At 39.7% G+C, this 20,367-nt stretch overlaps 1 protein-coding gene and 1 non-coding gene across 4 annotated transcripts in view; one reads left to right on the top strand and one right to left on the bottom strand.

Moving 5' to 3' along the window:
- Itch (itchy E3 ubiquitin protein ligase) overlaps positions 1 to 12,868 on the bottom strand; it is a 123,873-nt gene extending 111,005 nt beyond the window's left edge. Inside the window, exons 1-2 of one of the 3 annotated variants that reach the window (XM_046433362.2) lie at positions 12,668 to 12,797; positions 8,763 to 8,839 (exon numbers count right to left, since the gene is read on the bottom strand). The gene's annotated coding sequence lies outside the window, so the exon portion shown is untranslated. Of the gene's footprint in view, positions 1 to 8,762; positions 8,840 to 12,612 lie in introns of all 3 variants that reach the window. The other 2 variants (XM_046433361.2, XM_058575452.1) reach the window with 2 other exon arrangements.
- A 5,533-nt stretch (positions 12,869 to 18,401) lies between these two features.
- LOC124085988 (U6 spliceosomal RNA) lies at positions 18,402 to 18,507 on the top strand. The gene has a single exon (XR_006849665.1). It is a non-coding gene; the product is annotated as a U6 spliceosomal RNA (small nuclear RNA).
- The last annotated feature ends 1,860 nt before the right edge of the window (positions 18,508 to 20,367 follow it).

Here is a 20,367-nt window from a genome sequence, read left to right as displayed (position 1 = left end):
GCATGCGTGCGGCCAGGGTTCGATCCTCAGCACCACATACCAACAAAGATGTTGTGTCTGCCGAAAATTAAAAAATAAATAAATATATTAAAAAAAAAAAAAAAGAAATAAAAACATCAATTTATATAGTAAAATCAACCAACTGAGCAGAACATATTCACTCCACATCTGTTCCCTCCCTAAATTTCAGCAAAATGAAATAAAGGAATAAAAAAATAGAGAAAGGAAGGCTGAGGTTGTGGTTCAGCAGTAGAGAGCTCACTTGGCATGTGTGAGGTGCTGGGTTTGATCCTCAGCACCACATAAAAATAAATAAATAAAATGAAGGTATGGTGTTCAACTACAACTAAAAAATAAATATTAAAAAAAAAATAGGGAAAGAGGCTGGGGATATAGCTCAGTTGTTAGAGTGCTTGCCTTGCATGCACAAGGCCCTGGGTTCAAGACATTAGATAAATGTCAGCAATAGCAATATTGTGGACAATTAAAAGCAGCAGAGCAAGGTTCTGCATATTTCAATATATACAGGATAGAACTGGGGATCTGGATCAGTGGTGGAGTGCTTGTCTAGCATGCATGAAGCCCTAGCTTCAATCCCCAGCACTGGGGGGGAAAAAAAAAAAGGCAACATAATATAGCTTTTTTCTTCTAAAAAATTCAAGAACAGAATAAAAATAATCTAGTATTTCCCTTTGACTACTGACTTTCTACAAAATCAAACACAGCTAATTTTTCTCCCATGCTTCTTTCCTTCCCATTTCCAAAGCAGAGCTATAATTAAATGAACCACCTAAAACTCCTTTTCATTTTCAGAACAAATGAACTCCAAAAACTAGGTTAGCACACACACACACACACGCACACACAGCTTTCTTCATCAAATGAAACTAAGATGTAGTTCATTTGACCCTACTGTTGCATCCCTATGACAGCAGCAACTTTGTATAGTTTTTAGAAACTCAGTTGTTTTTTGTCTGTTTTCCAGTATTGGGAACAGAATCCAGGGTCACTTTACCACTGAGCTACATCCCCAGCCCTTATTTATTTTGAGACAAGTTTTCACTAAATAGCCAAGGCTGGCCTCAAATTTACAATCCTCCTGCCTCACCCTCCCAGATAGCTGGGATTATAAGTATGTGTTATCACACCCAGTTAACATTTTGCATTTTAATCAAGTATAAAGAATAATTTCCCTGTATACATCAAGAAAAATTTCATGAGAAAGTATAAACAGAACAAAAAAACCTGGTGAAAATCAAATCCTAAAAATTACTCTCAGACTATACAGAATAAACATATTCTAACTTCATTTATCAGTTATTCTGAATCATAAATTATTGTGTCAAATTTCTATATAGTTTCCAACAGTGAACCATTTGTTTCCAAATCTTAGTAAATACAAAAATTCCATGTACAAACTAAAGCCTAATGAAATTTATCAGAAAGTAACTGAGATCACTAAAACCCCAAGCTAGAAATGTGATAAGTAGTCAGGCATGGTAGCACATACCTGTAATCCCAGCTACTTGAAGCCTGAGGCAGGAGGATCACAAATTTGAGATCTGCCTGGGCAAGTAACTTAGTGAGTCCCCATTTCAAAATAAAAAGAGCTGGGGATGTAGATCAATGGTGAGCACCCTAAGTGTGATCCCCAGTCCTGGGGAGGAAGGAAAGAGGGATGGAAAGAAAGAGGAAGGGAAGGAAGCGGAGGGGAGGGAAGGGAGAAAGGAAGGTGATAAGCAGATGAAGTTGAACTACTTTAGTTTTTCTTTTTCTTTCTTTTCTACTTGTATAAGATGGGAAATCATAATATATATGAGATCCATCATTAAGAAGGGTGCTGGAGGGCTGGGGATGTGGCTCAAGCGGTAGCACGCTCGCCTGGCATGCGTGCGGCCCGGGTTCGATCCTCAGCACCACATACAAACAAAGATGTTGTGTTCCCCGAAAACTAAAAAATAAATATTAAAAAAAAAAAAAAAGAAGGGTGCTGGAACTAAGAGGGATGATGCAGGATCCAAAATATGGGGACTGGGCATATGGTTTAGTGACAGAATGACAAGTTTTTACTAGCACATGTAAGGCTATGGGTTTAATCCCTAGCGCTGAGGAAAAACAAATTTTAAAAAGATCCAAAACATGAAAAGAGGGATAGCCCTTACAAAGTATTGTCTTTACACATCCTAGTTTTTACAGGAGTGAGTAGGGGGAAAATTTCAAAACTGGCCCTCTTTATCTATGGCAATTGTTGGCCTCCTACATGAGCTTTTGTTCCTTTCTTTTCATTCCCACTGCTACCTCTACAGCCAGATTGCCCCAGCCTCTAGACCTCCCCAGCCCTATACTACAGACCTCAATCTTGCCAAATAAATCTTCATAAAATAACATTTTATCCTCTCAGTCAATAGGTCTCAAGTTCATCCCAAAATAAGACTGTCTTTAAGGGCTGGGGATGTAGCTCAGTGGCAGAATGCTTGCCTGGCATGTGTGAGGCCCTGAGTTCATTCCTGGTACCACAAAAATAAAAACAACAGCAACAACAACAAAAATTCTTAGCTTTTCTAAGCTTTCTCCTATTACCAGGACCACACAAATCCTCTTACTCTCCTACCTCAAGTCCATTCCTGCCTCTGCACAACTGCACATTCTAAATCCAAATCATAAATAAGTTCCTTTCTCTATGCCTTAACAATTATTCTATTTAGGCCTCATTCAGCACTCGACTGCTTTGAGGTATTGCTTGAACTATTTTAAATCTTTATGTGGGTAAGGACTTTCTTCCCAGAGGGCAGAGAACATGGGTTATGCTACCGAAAGTCAAGTCCCAGATCAGAGGTTAAAAAGTGGTAACCCACAAGACAAATTCTGCCCACAGTAGTGATTTGTTTGGCCCACAGTGTTTATACTATGAATTCATAAGTTGCCAACATTTGAAAATGAAGATTTCTTATAAACTCAGAATACCCAGATTCTCTTTAGAAAAAAAAATTAAGATAAATGTAAGATATGAAAAGCTCATGCTGGAAAACTGAAAACCAAATAAAAGTAAAAACTGGTAAGTTAAGATGTTCAGGCTACATTCATTCCACACATCCCCCCCAGGATAAGAGTGATTCAAGTGAATTATGCATTTTAAAACAGGGAATTTTGGCTGGGTATATAGCTCAGTTGGTAAAGTGCTTGCCTTGCATGCACAAGGCCCTGTGTTCAATCTCCAGAACCAAAAAAAAAAAAAACAGGGAATTTTGCCGGGCGTGCGCAGTGACTGGCACAGGCCTGTAATCCCAGCAGCTCAGGAGGCTGAGAAAGGAGAATCACCAGTTCAAGGCCAGCCTCAGCAAAAGTGAGGCACTAAGCAACTCGGTGAGACCCTGTCTGTAAATAAAAATACAAAAACAGGGCTAGGGATGTAGCTCAGTGGTTGAGTGCCCCTGAGTTCAATCCCCTGTAACCAACCCCAATAAAAAAACAGGGAATTTTGTTAATTTTATATCAATTTCCTTATTTAACCTTTTGAAAACTTTCTATTTTTTATGACAAATATAGTGTAGATATATACCTAAAACCTTAAATAATTTTTAATTTACTTTTTTTTTTAAAGAAAGAGTGAGAGAGACAGAGAGAGAGAGAGAATTTGTTTAATATTTATTTTTTTAGTTTTCGGCGGACACAACATCTTTGTTTGTATGTGGTGCTGAGGATCGAACCTGGGCCGCATGCATGCCAGGCAAGCGTGCTACCGCTTGAGCCACATCCCCAGCCCCTTTAATTTACTTTTAATTGATAAAAAGAATATGTCACGTACAATATGTTTTGAAATACGTACATTGTAGTAAACTGAGCTAAACAACATATATAACCTCATATACTTATTTTTTGTGGTAAGAATAAATTTTGCTTCAATTAAAACAAAAAAATAGTAAGCCAGCTGGGCACATACATTTTCAGCTACTTAGGAGGCTGAGGCAGGATAACTATAAATTTGAAGCCAGCCTGGACAACTTGGCAAGGCTGTCTTAGAATAAAAAATGGATAGGGTTGGGGTTTAACTCAGTGATAGTGCATCCTGCATTCAATCCCTAGTACTATAAAATTAATTAATTAAATTTTAAAAAACAGTGTGCCAGGGCTGGGATTGTGGCTCAGTGGTAAAGTGCTTGCCTAGCCCACTGGGTTTGATCCTCAGCACCACATAAAATTAAATAAAAAATAAAGGTGGGCTGGGGATGTGGCTCAAGCAGTAGCGCGCTCGCCTGCCATGCGTGCGGCCTGGGTTCGATCCTCAGCACCACATACAAATAAAGATGTTGTGTCTGCCGAAAATTAAAAAAAATAAATATTTAAAAAAAAATAAATAAATAAAGGTATTTTCATCCATCTCCAACTAAAAAATATTTTTTTAAAAAGTGTGTCACATTTGCTTTAACAGCTAACCCTTTGAAAGAACATGAATTTTCTAGCTTAAAGTACCAATCTGATATGTCATCACTGACTTAATTATTCCTCTTGCTCTTGTCAACATTGGAATCTATCATATTCACCCTAAATAATCTTACTGAATGAATACATAATAATTTAAGAAAAGAAGGTTGGTGGTAATAACCAACAACAATTAACAACTTGCATTTCATGTTTTCTGAGAGCCAAGCCTTGTTCAAACAGAAACCCATGATCTCTATGGATATATATGCCTTAACTATTCCCAATTTACAGATGAGGAAACTAAGGCACAAACAAGCAGTTTGAGCAATGCCACACTGCCAATTCATGGTAGAATCAAAGTTCAAAACCTATCTAATTCTGCTGGGCCTGGTGGCACATGCCTATAATCCAGCAGCTCCAGAGGATGAGACAGGAGGATCTCAAGTTCAAAACTAGCCTTAGCAACTTAGCAAGGCCTTAAGCAACTGAGTGAGACCCTATCTCTAAATAAAATATAAAAAGGACTAGGGATGTAGTTCAGTGGTTAAGCACCCCTAAATTCACTCCCCAGTACTTCCCCCCCAAAAAAAAATCAAATTCTAATATACAACATTAACCTCCACATTGATTCTTTAGCATCCTTTCCTCTGTGATCAAAAATCAAGACTAACCAGGTACTATGGCACACACTTATAATCCCAGCATTTCAGCAGGGTGAGAAAGGAAAATCACAAGTTCAAGACCAGCTTCAGCAACTTAGGCAGCCTCTGCCTCAAATTTAAAAAAAAAATTTTTTTAAAGGATAGGAGTGATGCAACTCAGTAGTAGAGCAGTCCTGGGTACAATCCCAAGTACCTCATGCATACAAACAAAGAACCAAAAGACTAAGCAAAGCATGATGGCGCTTGACTATAATTCCAGCTACTCATAGGGCTAAAGCAAGAAGACCACAAGTTCAAGACCAGCCTGGGCAATTTAACAAAACCCTGACTCAAAAAAAAAAAAAAAAAAAAAAGACCAAGCGTGGTGGCACACATCTGTAATCCCAGAGGCTTAGGAGGCTGAGACAGGAGGATCGCAAGTTCAAAGCCAGCCTCAGCAAAAGTGAGGTGCTAAGCAACTCAGTGAGACCTTGTCTCTAACTAAAATACAAAATAGGGCTGGGGATGTGACTCAACAGTTGAGTGCCTCTGAGTTCAATCCCTAGTACCAAAAGCAGGGGAAAAAAAAATTAAGATAAACATGGCTTCTCATTTATGAAGCACTGGATATTAGAAAATCTTATAATATTTCTGAAACTAATCCTATATTGTGTTGTCAACAAAGCCCAGAAAAAAAGTCAATCTGCATATGAGGCACTAAGTATAATCAGAGTAAGCCAGAAAGAACCTGAGAGATCATATTCAAAACATCCAACAGACAAGTGAGGAAATGAATCCTAGAGAGACTTAAGTGAACTGCCCATGATCACAGAATTTAAGAAATGAAAATTACCATGACTAGACCCCACATATCTTTCCAAAAAAGAACTGCTTCGTGAACTTGGGATAAAATTGATACTTTAAGAAATATTTTAAAGATATTTGATATAGAAAATGATCTTTCCCAGCACATTACTTTTGTAAGGTACTAGATCATTAAAGAAATGAAAGTTAGTCAGGCATGGTGTCACAGGACAGTAATCCCAGTGACTCAAGAGGCTGAAACAGGAGGATCACAAGTTCAAGGCCAGCCTTAGCAATTCAGCAAGGCCCTAAACAACTTACCGATACTCTGTTTCAAAATAAAAAATAATAAGTGCTGGGGATGTAATTCAGTGGTAAAATGCCTCTGGGTTCAATCCCCAGTACCAAAAAGAAATGAAAGTTATGAAAGCTACCTTGTTTCTTTGCTGCAGAGAACACCATTCCTTTTCCTCTTTTCTGTCCTCCATATTTTCATTTTCATGTCTTTTCACCTGTCATCTTTTAAGACTTCTTCCTTTTACCATCTTATTTAACTGCTTTCCTTCTTACCCACTTCCTTTCTAGTATCACTCACAAATCACCCCACCATCTCCTTCCTTTCTCTTCATAATTATCAAAAGAAACAGATTAAGCATACATTTAATAATAGCAAATGGGATACCATGATAAGCATATGACATCCCTAGTCTGTCTCAAGCATTTGTAGGATAGTTAGTTAATAAAAATATAAAACAAAGGGTCACACAGGTGAATTGATAACAAACATTAGTGCTTACAGTGGAGACAAGAACAGAGGTATGAATGGGTACGTCAAGCAAGGCGATGAAGACAATGTCTACTAAAAGTCTCAAGATTAGGGTTCAGCAAATGAGGGACTACTCTCTTCCTTGCCAATGTTTAAAGCAGAAATATAACATGACTTCTCACGTATAACCACTGGATATTAGAGAGTCTTATATTTTTAAGTTTCTTTTTTACCCCCAGCTTATTGGAGACATAACTAACAAATAAAAACTATATATATAAAGAAATGAAAGTTAGTCAGGCATGGTGTCACAGGACAGTAATCCCAGTGACTCAAGAGGCTGAAACAGGAGGATATATACATAGAGAGAGATATAGATATAGATATAGATAGGTAGATAGAGATAGATAGATAGAGATAGATAGATATATAGAATATATGTTTTTATGTGTATATTTATATATCAAGGTGTATATGTATACCTTGTTTTGATATCTGTATACAACATGTAAAGTGATACAATCAAGCTAATTACTACACCCATCCCTACAGTTATCTTTTTTGTGTGTATGGTAAGAATGCTTAAAATCTATTCTTTTATATCTCATAATGTGTATTTGAAATTATACATTATTATCCACTCTTGTTACCATTCTGTATATTAGGTCTCCCAAATTTATTCAATTTATAAGTCTGTACCTTTTAACCCAGCATCTTCCCATTTTCCCCATTCCCCCACCTAATTACTGCTAACAACTCTTCTACTATTTTTATAAATTTGACTTTTCTTGATTCCATATATAAGTGAGATCATATATTTGCTTTTCTGTGGCTTATTTTACTTAGCATAATGTCTTTTAGGTTTACCCATGTTGTCCCAAATGGCCAGATTTCCTTCTTTTTTAGGGCTAGGTAATATTCCATCACTTACATACCACAATTTCTGTAGTCCCTTCATTGTCAACAGACACAATAGCCATTATCTTGGCTATTGTGAATAATGCTGCAACAAACCTAGGAACTCAGGTATTTCTCTTAGGTAGTGATTTTATTTCCTTTGGAAATGATTGAATCATATAGTATTTTGCCTTTCTCTCCCTATTAAGCTTTTTTACCTAACAATTCACCTACCTACTCTATTTACTCCTATTCTTTCACTGTTTGGCTTTATGGTCTACTTCCCCCGCCCCCCCCCCGCCTTAATCAGTAGTCTTCCTCTTCTCTCTCTTCACATTTTTAATATGAAATCTCTCTTGTCCTCATGCTTTCCTTACAATAATATTGCCAACACTTCTTCCACCTCATGGATCTAGACAATATCTAAATAATATCTTTTTTTTGTTTGTTTTTTGGGGTTTTTTGGGGGGCAGTACTAGGGATTGAACTCTGAGACACTCTAACACTGAGCTACATCCCCAGCCCTTTATATTTTATTTTGAGACAGGGTCTCACAATATTGCTGAGGCTAACCTCAAACTTGCAATCCTCCTGTCTCAGGGAAAGTTTCTGGGATTACAGGCATGTGCCACTGCACCCAGCAATATTGTCTTAAATTGTAGATTCATAGTCTTTTCTGAAGATTTAATATGCTTTATTTGACCCTCACAACCATGCCAAGATGGAAGGTAAGAAGCAATACATCTGTGTTAAAGATAATAAATTGAGGCTGAACAAGACTAAATAAATTGCCAAGTCACACAGCTTGTCAGTGACAAAATCAAATGAGAATCCAGATCTTTTCTTTCAACTGTTTCTACTATACCATGTTGACTTCTTTTTAATTCCTCCACTTCTTCACCACACATATGCCCGTGTCTGGACAAGTTTACAGAGATAAATATTTATAAAACAGCACTAGTGGAAAAAGTGTGTATATATATATAAGGGAGTTATAAAAACAGAAAAGTCAGAGGACCCAAATTAAGAGACGATGTGGTTCACAGGCTTATCCTTGCAAAGGATTTGGGTTACAGATCCAAGTGCAAACTGCCTATTTGTTTCTTCAACCAATTGATGCAGCCAGCATCAATACTGCTCTGTCCCCACATCTCCCACAGCAGTTATATGACCAGGGCTTGCCCTCTGTACCATCCTGTCCCCAAATATCACTCACAGGAATGTCACTGTACCTGAATTTCTCACTGTTCGAGTCACTTCTTTGGGTTAAGGCGTTGTCTCCAGAAGGCCACTGTGAAATGCATGTTACCTGAGAGGGGAAGGAGGGTCCATTAACAAGTTACTCCCATAAATACATCAGATTTGTGATGACCATGTGAATCTCACAGAACAAGGTTCTCCCCACCACCACCACCACCACCACCACACAGGTCTTAAAAAAAAGGGAAAATTTTTGATGGAGCAGGAAGGATAAAAGGGCAAGTTAGGGGAAAATGAATCACACACAGTATGGGGTGATACCCATCTGGGTATAATGGACATGTGCAGCAAAATGAGGATGGCCATATAAACACACATTCTGTCTATAAGGGTCATTGCCTATAAGGACATTTTTTGCAATCTGGAGGCTCCTAGGGACAGGAAAATAAAAAGCACTCCAAGGATCCGGGTATAATCAGTTCTGAAAAGAAGCAAAAAAGCTGAGCTGGCAGCAGTTTTCCAAGGACAGTGCACTGCTAGAATGAAGGAGGAAAGGGACAAGAACAGTTTCTAGTTAACTGCTTCTAGTTATGAGGATAGTTTCCAACTGAACATTTTTAGCTGAGGGCCAACTTCCCAACCAGAGAAGGCTAGAATTCAATTCTGCAAATCCCCTTGCTGATTTATATTGACTCAAAGCCAGTATCACAGCCACAAAAATCAACATGCCTTTTATGAATGCTTATTATGAGCCCAGAATTTGACTAAACAACACAAATACAGGGGGGGAAAACATAATAACTTTGAATACCTTTCCTTAATTCATTTAAAGGAAACTAATCCCCAAAACCCAAAACTGAGAGGAAAGGGGAACAAGAAGGGAAGTAGAGAAGGGAGGGAGATATTTCCTATCAGGACTAACACAGATTTCTTAAGCCAGAATGAATATAACAAAACTCATATCTGGGCCAAAGTTCCTCATTGAATGAATTCTTGCCTAAACAGTTAAGAGGTGTAAGCTAGAAATATCTTTTTTTATTGGTATAATTCCAGAATTTCTTTAATAGCACAATTCACCTTGATAAACTGAAGAATACCAAACCAAGAGTTGCAAAACCTGGTTCTAGTTCTAGTTCTGACTCTTAACTTTCTTAGGCAAAATGTGTAATTTTTAAAAAATAAACAGATAATTAAGAGGTTGCCACCAGTCCAAGAATAGAATATAGCTAACATTATAAATCACCTATTAGGCAATTGTCCACTGGTAGCATCACTAATCAATCAACACTTCCCCACAGAACTCACACAACCAGAATCCCTAACACAGTGTTGCTGGAAGCTATTTCCAGTTAGCCTATAAACCAAAATACATTTGCTACTATGGAGTAGATAATCTCTTCCAACTGTAAAACTCAAATACAAAGTTTCTGTGAGCCAGAAGAAAACACTTCTAACAAGACTAAATCAATAGTGTCGATAGTCACAAATTTCAGTTCAAACTCCAAATCTGTTCCAAATGACACCTAATTTGGTTCTAATTTCTCAAAGATGCGTATAAACAATTCACTCTGATATTATTAACATATATAACCTGTCAATATTATTCAGACATGCTAATGGGTTTTTTTGAAAGAAAAAAAAAAGGAGCTCTTTACTCAGAAAAAAAATTATGTGTGTGTGTGTGTGTGTGTGTGTATCCAAAAATCTGGCAACACAATTGCACTGGTAGAAAAATAAATCCAACTTCAATCGTATGGTTAAAAATAATAATAATAATAATAATAAAATATAAAAGAAAAAAAAAGAAAAAGAAATCCAACTTCTTGATCATTCCTACCTCCAAAGTCAAGCTTTACCACTTCTCAAGACCTAGACTTCTACAACAGTCATTCTTCTATCCTTTCTCTTGTCACCAGAGCCATCTTTCTAAATACACATGTATTCACATCTCTTTCCTGTCTAAAAATCTGTTATTTCTAAAAACATGAAATTCAAATTTAGAATTATACTTAGAACAGTTCATATAGTTGCCTCCTTTTTTTTTTTTTTTTTCTGTTCTCAAGTCCCAAAAATGCTCTCTTTCCCCATTCCAATCCCGGTTTTCCCCACCCCAACCCTTTTTCTCCCACAATCCCCTGAATATGAACATAACATTAAAGCATTAAGGTATTTCCTCTGCCTGCTCTGTCCTTTTTCCCCACCTCTACCACACTCCATTTATCATCTAAGATGGAACTTCTACTCCACAGGCAAGCTTTGCCTCCTCCTCTGGCCAAACCCCAGAAAGAACGAGAAACTTTCTTTTCTGTCTCAAAGATTTTTGAGCTGTTCTTGGTATGTCTACAGTTTAGTAGTTCCCAAAATTACCTGAGGCATGTTTTTAAAATAAATTGGGAGGAGTCAACCCAAACCTACCAATCATATCAGAAATGAGATCCTGGGACTTCTACTTTTAAAAAGCTCCAATTATTCTAGTGGTCAAATCTAGGGATCACAAGCTTATCTCTCTCCCAGTAAGTACAAAAATGTGTGTTTTTTCCAAACAAATAAAGAAATTACTTTTAACAAAATAAAATGAAGAAGTATTCTGCACTTGTTTCTTATTTCATATTACATCCCTGTGATTTGTACGCTGAAGATGAATGAATTCCTTTTGGACATACATTCACTATTCAAAAGAGAATTTCCACCTTCATTTCTAAATCTGAAAAATGAAATAACTGCACCTGGAGTAAACTGTGGACTACACAGCATTGGCTCTCGCCAGATTTCCCATGAGAACTTTATTTCCAATGAGAACCAAGTTCTTTGCCAATTTTGAGAGTGAAAATACACTGCCTTTACATACTCAGGATCTAATTATATAGAAATAGATATAGGAAATCCCACTTAAGTGCAATGATAGATGGCTGGCTTGTGTTCCCTAATTTTCAAAGAAAAATCCCACTCCCCCCCACCCCCGACTTCAAAATAAGTTTACTACAGCCATTGAAGAGTGGCAGAAAATGTAACAAGATTTGGATACGAAAGTAGCGAAGAAAACAAGCTGATTTACAGGGCAATAGTGAAGCTCCGGTACTTCGCAAGTTCACCTGATATGTCGCTAACTTTAGGCCCACGCTCTATCTAGGGTGCACAGACTGACCCTTGTGTTTCTGTTTAAGTCGCGGCCTGGAACTAAGTCTGAAAAGTTTAATTCCCTACTTAAAAGTCATATCCTCATCATGTTTCGACACTCCGAATGGTTCACGGCTACTTTTTTCTTTGCTCTGCCAAAGAAAAGGGCACTCTCAAGAAGAAGGACAGTGACAGCTCCACGTCTGCAAAAGTCGGCGCCGTGGCGGCGGGCGCCAGGGAGGGCGCCCAGGCCGGGACCACCGCGCTAGGGGACAATGGAGACAAGAGGGGAGTGGAAGAGAGAACGGGAGGCAGCCGCCGTGTCGGGCTCTCCCAGCGAGAGGGGGCTTGGAAAACTCTCGGGAAAGCCAGCCAGGTGGCAGGTGGGCCCGGCCGCCGCCCCTCAGAGAGCCACGTCGCCCGGGCGGGCCGCTGCAGCCGGGCCCCACGCGTAGGCCAGACTGCTGGAGAGTGGCCCCCGGGCGCGGCAGAGGGGCGCGGGGCCGGACCCTGCCCACGTCCGACACAGCCCGGCCCTCTCACAACTTGCAGCCGGCCAGGCAAAGGGCTCCGGGCATCTCGACCAGGCACTGGCCTCTCGGGGAGTCGGGTTGGCCCCTCCACCCCTGCCCAGCCTGGGCCACCAGCCCAAGCTCCCCGCGCCCCCCACGGGCACCGGCTCTAAGAGAGGAAGGAGCAGCCACCGCTTGGGCGCCCCGGCTTGAACGCCGCATTCATCTCCCCTTCCTTCCCCCAGGCACTCACATCCAGGCTCCCTCCGGTCCCCAGAACGGCTCCCAGCCCGCCCGCGGGTGTTTACCGGGACTTGGGGCGGCGGCGAATCTTCAGTCCCTTCGACTAAGATGGCAGCCGGTCCCGAGCCCCGACCACAGCGACTAGACCAAGTTAGCCGCCAGTGCGCAGGCGCCTTCCCTCGGAATCGGTCCGGACTACAAGCCCCAGCAGGCCTTGCGCGACAGATCACTAAGTTTTCCCACCTCCAGGTGAGAGAGACCTTGAGCTGTTCACCGCAACTTCAGAATTTTTTTTTTTTTAACATCTGTCTTACCAGAACCTTTAAAGACTATAGCTGTGATATCCAAACTCTAGTGTGCATCAGAATCACCTGAAGGGCATTTTAAAAGTTAGATTGCTGGGCCCCACCCCCAATTTCTGATTTGGAATGGGATTTCATAATTTGCATTTGTAACAATTGTCTGATGATGCTTCTGACAGCTGGGATCACAATTTGAGATCACATTGGACTATAGTTCTTAGGAATGTACACTTCGGAGACACATATGATTGGGTTAAAATCCTCCTTTCTCCGCCCTTTTATCAGGGTGTTCTTAGGGATGATGACAATTTATTGGTGCCAACATGGCAGGTATTAAAGAACGGAAAAGCGAGCAACCTCCCGTAATCCTCGCAACAGACCTGTGAGAGAAGTACACTGTTATTACCCCCATTTTACAGGTCCATAAACCAAATCGCATCCTGGATAGGAACACAGGCAGAGGCTTCCAGAGTCGCTCTTCTTAACCTCCTTCGTGGATTCTGAGAATAGAACTGTACAAGTACAACTCAGAGGCTCGACTAAGTGTTCAGAAATTAGTGACCTTTGCTATTATTGTTTATTCTGTTTCCTCCTAAGTAAGTAATGTTTTACCATCTGTGATGTCATTTACAATTTTCAAGTACTTTTGAAACTGTCTTGTCAATGTTTCTTTCCTACATTATGTCTTAGGAGAACTTTTTAAAATCATATATTCCTGGTCCCTTACCCCATTCAGATTCTATAGGGCAGTAGTTTTCAAACTTTACTACTCATCGGGATCACCCAGAACGTTTTTTAAAACCATAGATTGCTGGTCCCCATCACCAGAGTTTCTGATTCACTAGTCTGAGCAGACCCTGAGAACTTGCTTTTCTTCCCCCTGCTGTTCTGGATTGAACATTGAACTGAGCTATAAACCCCAACCCAAGAATTTGCATTTTTTAACCAAGGTCCACATTAGCAGAATCACTGCACTAAGGCATGTTTCTCAACACTCTCCCCAAGAAGCATTTTTAGACATATTTTCCTCCTAATCATCCTCTCCCTGAAATTTTAATCTTATAGCATAGTACATATATATTTATGTGCTTTAGACATAAAAGAGTAAAATAAATAATTCTTATATACCCACAACCAATATTTGTCCTGTTAAGAATTATGCCATAAGAAAGCCAGACTTGGTGGCATATGCCTGTAACCTCAGCAACTCCTCGGAAAACTGAAGCATGAGGATTGCAATTTCCAGACCAGCCTGAGCAATTTAGTGAGACCCTGTCTCAAAATAAAAAATAAAAATAAAAAAAGACTAGAAATGTATTTCAGTAGCAAAGAGCCAGCTGGGGTTGTGGATCAGTAGTAGAGCACTTGCCTAGCAGGTGTATGAGGCACTGGATTTGATCCTCAGCACCACATAAAAATAAATAAAATAGAATAAATTTCTATCAACAACTAAAAATAAAGAAATGCTCTATGGGTTGGGGATGTGACTCAGTGGTGGAGCACTTGACTATGCATGAGAACTTTGGTTTACTAGAACCAGTAAAAAAAAAAATTATGCTGTTGGGCTGGGGTTATGGCTCAGTGCTTGGGCACTTGCCTCACACGTGTGAGGCACTGGGTTCAATCCTCAGCGCCTCATAAAAATAAATAAATAAATAAAGATATTGTGTCCATCGACAACTAAAAAAATTTTTTTTTAAAAATTATGCTGTAAGGGAATCTGGATTTTCTTCAGTGATTCTTGTCACCAGGCAATTTTGGGAAACGTAGCAATCCTTTCAGGTATGAAATATCTGTATGACTATTAGAGAAGAAAACTGTCTAAATGAAATGGACTGGTCCGAGAACCAGTCAAAGAACTAGGAACCAAAGATCCAACTAACTCCTTGTTGTCTATAATTTTAAAAAATTGTATGTTACCACAAAATGACCGAGGCGGACACAAACTTCACAGGTCAGCACAGCCTTTATTCGGCATCTGATGGACCCACTTTCCTGATGGAAAATGAGCCACTGGCCAAAGGAGGAATCTGTGCTTATATATGTTACACTGAAAGGTGACCTAATTATTGACAGAGCTTGGCAGTTTGGACATTCAGGAAATAATTTGTAAGAATTTGAAATTTGTTCTTAATGGGCAATGTTTTTACTTGGGGAAGAATGGAGGGTCTGGGGTCAGTGTTCAGTGCTTATCTCTTCAAGGTCCCATTGTATCATCACTGGGAAAGGATTTATTTGGGGAAGGATCAATGCTTTAGCTTCCTCCCAGAAACAGCTATTTTAAACTTGATGGATATCTCCTTCCCAGAGATTGTCTTGTCACTGGATGATGTTTGTTCCCTTCCCAGGGATTGTCCTGTCACTGGGAAAGAATGTATTGGCAAAAGATCAATGTTACCAATGTGTTGCCTTCTTCCTCACTCCCTCTTCCTAGGCCACACTATTTTGGGGGTTTTGATCTTCCATATCTTTTACTGTATAACATTTGGACAGTGATTATCCTTTGAAGGGAGGTAGTACCAGGAAGGAGACACAAAAGGGCTTGTTCTCTGCCCTGATCTGGGTGACCAGGCATGCTCATTTTGTGAAAATTCATCAAGATGTATATTTATTTGTGCATTTTTTCTCTATTTACATTATATATCAATAAAAGTTTACAAAAGACAAATATATGGTTTAAATATATATTAATTTTGTTCCAAAAATGCATCTCCTTTGAAAGATATGGAAAATGACAATCACTGGGAAGAAGACAAACATTAATCTTTTCCCAGTGACAATGAACCCCGGAGGAAGAAGATAAGCAATGAGCGCTGGGCTCGAGACTTTTCATCCTTTCAGGAAAAAATGGGTTTCAGACTTTTACAGCCTATTTTATGACGTCCCAAACCAACATGTTCTGTTGAAGTCTGCAATGATTAAGTCATCCTCGTTGTAACCTATAAAACACAGACCCCTCTTATAACCAGTCACCATTTTCTCCCTTGAAAATGTGCCATATGTCATTCCACCACTGCTTAAAAAAAAAAAAAAAAAAGACAGCTTGCTGATCCGAGGTCTGCTCCCATTTTCAGTTATTTTTGCTTATATCCTTCTACTACATGCCGAAGATCCTCAGACTTTAGAATGCATCAGAATCACTTGGAAAACTTGTACAGATTGCCAGGCATCACTCCTAGAATTATTGCCCCACCCCAACTACTGGGGAATAAACCTAGCATCTCAAGCTTACTAGGCATGATCTCTACCACTGAGCTATTTCCAGCCTTCCCCAGAATTAATTTATTTCTTTCCTTCCTTTCTCTCTTTCTCTCATTCTTTTACCCAGAGGCAATTTACCACTGAGCTGAATCCCCTGCCCTTTTAAAAAATTTTCAAAAATTTTTATTTTGATTCGGGGTCTCTCCTTGCTAAATTGCTAAGACTGGCCTCAAATTGCAAACCTCCTGACTCAAGTCTCTGGGATTATAGTCATGCACCACTGTGTTGGTTCTTTTTCATTTTCTTTTTTTTTTCTTCTCCTTTTAGTGCTAGAGATTGAATCCAGGCACCAGGCATACTAGGCACAGGCACATACTGTGCCACGGAGCTACACCCTCTGTCCCAACCCCCAGAATTCCAGAGCCAGGAAGTTCTAGGATCAGACCCCAAACTCAGCATTTCTAACAAGTTCCCAGGCAATGTTGATGCTCAGGGATCCCATTTTGAGAACTATTACACTGTGCTATCATAATCTTGTTAATCCCAACAGCTATGATCTGGGAGACAGTGCTCTAGCAAGAGTTAATAATTTAGGCTTTCAAGGTATATGGATCAAAAATCCAGTCCTTCTCTCCACAACTTGCTTGCCTCTGGAAGATCAATATTAGGGAGACTAGAGTTGGTGGGAAGAAAATCAGTTTTATTTACTGGGACCAGCATCCTGAGAAGATGGGGTGGGGAGCACTATTGCCTCAGAGCACCATTTTAGGGAACTCAGAGGCGCATGGGGCTTTTATAGGGAAGGAAAGGAGCGATAGGCAGGAAGGCTACGTGGGAGTTGGGGGTAGTGCTGTCTTCTAATTCCAGGGCTTGTATCTGCCCCCCAATCAACTTTGACCTCCAAGGGCTAGTTACAAACATATTCTTTTTCTACAAGTTCCATCACAGCAATGTAAATGCTTTGTATTAGGAGATGCACAGAATTAAAGAAGGGGAGCAATTTACAAATCCTGATGTTATCTGAGGGTCAGATGTTCTAGATTCTGTAAATCTAAAGAAAAAATTATTTAGCAATTAATGTCTTAACTATTTAGGTGCAGCTTTCCTTTAGAATTTAGAATGCCAGGCAGAGGGAGGGGAAGAAAAGAAACTGCCAAGAAAGACTCTCAAAGGAGCAGCCACTACTGTTACATTGCTTTGGGGGTCTTAGACAAAGTCACCTGGACCTCAGTATCCAAATCTCTATGAAAATAATGAATTCTACCTCTAGGGTGTTGTGAAGATTCAAGGAGATTCAGGGCAGGCACTTGATGGTTCTCCAGGGAGAAGCTAAGTTGAAGTTCCCCAATCCCAGCCATGCCATTTTCTCATTTTTTTCATGCTGTATGGCTTTTTCTTCCAGGTTCTTTGATCCACAACTCAGCCCAGTCTTGATCTGTTAAAAAAAATACAGGAACAGTGGGTGATAATGCCTTGTGCCACCTTCACCCTCCTTCTGCTCAGAACACCTGGGTCATCTGATGTCCTGGGTGCTAAGCCTGGGCTGGGAGCCTGGAAGAGTCTGAGGCCAGCAAAGGAAAGAGGTTCCAAGGCCTCTTGGAAGAGGAGGAGGGAAAGGAGCTGGTTGCAGAGCTGGAAGGACTTGGGAGACAAACCCCAGCGGCCCACATGCCGCCTGTCACTTACCAGCTTTCCCTGCAGAACACTTAGTCATGAGGCTGTCCCCTTCTTCCCTGGATCCGCTCTGCTTTCAATTGCCAGAGGCAGCAAAAGACTTGAAAAGCTGTGTGTTAATGGAGAGAAGACACTGGACCAGGCTTCAGAGAACCTGAGATCTGGATCCAAAGAGACTATTTAAGACCTCATGCCATAGCTCTATTATTTTCTCTCTCTGAGGCTGTTTCCTCATCTGCAAAATGAGGTTTGCAAGTTCTGCCCCAGATAGGGTTGCCAGATTTAGAAAGTAAAAATATAGAATGCCCAGTTAAATTTGAATTTCGAATTAACAATGGATAATACTATAAACATGGTCAAACATTGCATGTAACTTACTTGTGATAAAATTTTTTTCACTCTCTAAAAAACATCCTGTATGTTCTTGGGCACTGCTGTTTCCAGTAATAATCAGGGATAGTAAATATAAATGCCTCCAAGTAAAATAAAAAAATAACATCTAATGTTTATTTTCTACACTGTAATTACTAAATGGTGTCCTAAGTGTTTCATATGCACTCCCTTATCAAATACTCACCCCAACCAGTTTTCTCAGTTTCCTCATCTATAAAATGGAAATAGTGTACTCACTTCATTAGCAGATATGCTAAAATGGAATAATACAGAGAAAATTAGCATTGTCCCTGCACAAGGATGTCATGCAAGTTCATGAAGCCATTCTTTTTCTTTCTTTCTTCTTTTTTTTTTTTTCTTGGTACTGGGGATTGAACTCAGGGATGATTTACCACTGAGCTACATCACAGCCCTTTTTATTTTTATTTTGAGAAAGGATCTTGCTAAGTTGCTGAGGCTGACCTTGAACTTACAATCCTCCTGCCTCAGCCTCCCAAGTTGCTGGGATTACAGGCATGTGCCACTAATGGATGCACATTCCATATTTTAAAAGAACTAAAATCAGCATACTACTGTGATACATGCATACCAATGTTTATAGCAGCGCAATTCACAACAGCCAAATTGTGGAACCAGCATCGGTGTTTGACAAATGGAAAAAGAAAACATGGTATATATACACAATGGAGTTTTACTCAGCCATAAAAAAAGAATGAAATTATGTCATTTGCTGGCAAATGGATGGAGCTGGAAAACGTCAGGCGAAATAAAATAAGCCAGACTCAGACAGTCAAGGGTCAAATGTTTTATCTCATATTGAAGCTAGAGAGAGGGAGGGAGAAAGAAAAATAAGTTTAAAAAAAAAAGGAATCTCATAAAAATAGAAGAGAAACCAATAGAGTAGAGGAAGAAGACTGAGAGGGAGAGAGAAGGGGAGACATGGGGAACTACTGGGGACAAAATCTACCAAATTATGCTATGAGCATATACACATATACCACAATGAAACATATATATTTATAATGCACTAATTAAAATAATAATGAGGGGCTGGAGTTATGGCTCAGCAGAAGAGCTCACACATGCGAGATCCTGGGTTCAATCCTCAGCACCACATAAAAAATAAATAAATAAAATAAAGGTATTGTGTCTGACTACAACTTACAACTAAAAAATAAATATTTTTAAAAAATAATAATGAAAATGAGAATAGTAATGTGCCCTATCTTGAGGATTGTTGTGAGGATTAAATTAGCTAGTACATGAAAAACACTTAGAACAAGGCCAGGCAAACACTCAATAAGCAATAGCTGTAATTTACCCCATTATGCAGATGGGGAAACCGAGTCTCAGAGAGGCAAAGTAACCAACCTATAGTATCATAGCTAGCAAGTGGCAGAATCGGTTCCCCCTTTTCTTGTTTTCAAATCTGTGGTCTTTCTTCCAGTAAAGCACTATCAGCCCATGTCTACACAATTACTTTTTTTTTTTTCTTGAGTTCTCACTGAAGATGTGAACTCAACCAGAGTCTGCATTTTAAAAAAAGAAAAGAACTCAGGAGGCTGAGACAGGAGTTCAAAGCCAGCCTCAGCAAAAGTGAGGTGCTAAGCAACTCAGTGAAACCCTGTCTCTATATAAAATACAAAATAGGGCTGGGGTTGTGGCTCAGCGGTAGAGTGCTTGCCTTGCACATTCGAGGCCCTGGGTTCGCTCCTCAGCACCACATTAAAAAAATACATAAGTAAAATAAAAATAAATATTAAAAAAAAGCAGGGGGCGGGGGGTAGCCGGGGATGTGACTTGAGTAGTATAAAGCGCCCCTGGGTTAGATCCCTAGTACTCCCCCTCCAAAAAAAAGAAAAGAAAAAGAAAGAAAGAAATAGAAAACAAAAGAAAGAAAAAAGATTAAAACCACACCTACAGATTCCTCAAGCAAAAATAGAATCAAGCAACCAGCATCCAGGTCACCTTACGCAAGCTGGGAAGGTATCAGATTGAAACACTCCCAGGAATCTCAGAACTCAAACTTGATTCATGTAAACTTCTCCTGACTGGGAGTAAGGTATAATTAGAAATATGCAAATGTATGACTTTGTTCAGTGCTTGAGGACCTTATAGATTTGGATGGAGGAGGGGCAGATTCCACAAGGTCAACTGGTCCAGTCACCTGGGTTCAGGCTGTTTCCTCATCTTCA

This window comes from Marmota monax, unplaced genomic scaffold (genome assembly GCF_021218885.2).
Source record: "Marmota monax isolate L192 unplaced genomic scaffold, Marmota_monax_Labrador192_F-V1.1 WCK01_AAM20220418_F8-fsc00014, whole genome shotgun sequence".
Taxonomy (NCBI): Eukaryota; Metazoa; Chordata; class Mammalia; order Rodentia; family Sciuridae; genus Marmota; species Marmota monax.
The sequence above is the reverse complement of the archived record's forward strand: the minus strand, read 5'-3'. Positions and strand labels throughout refer to the sequence as shown.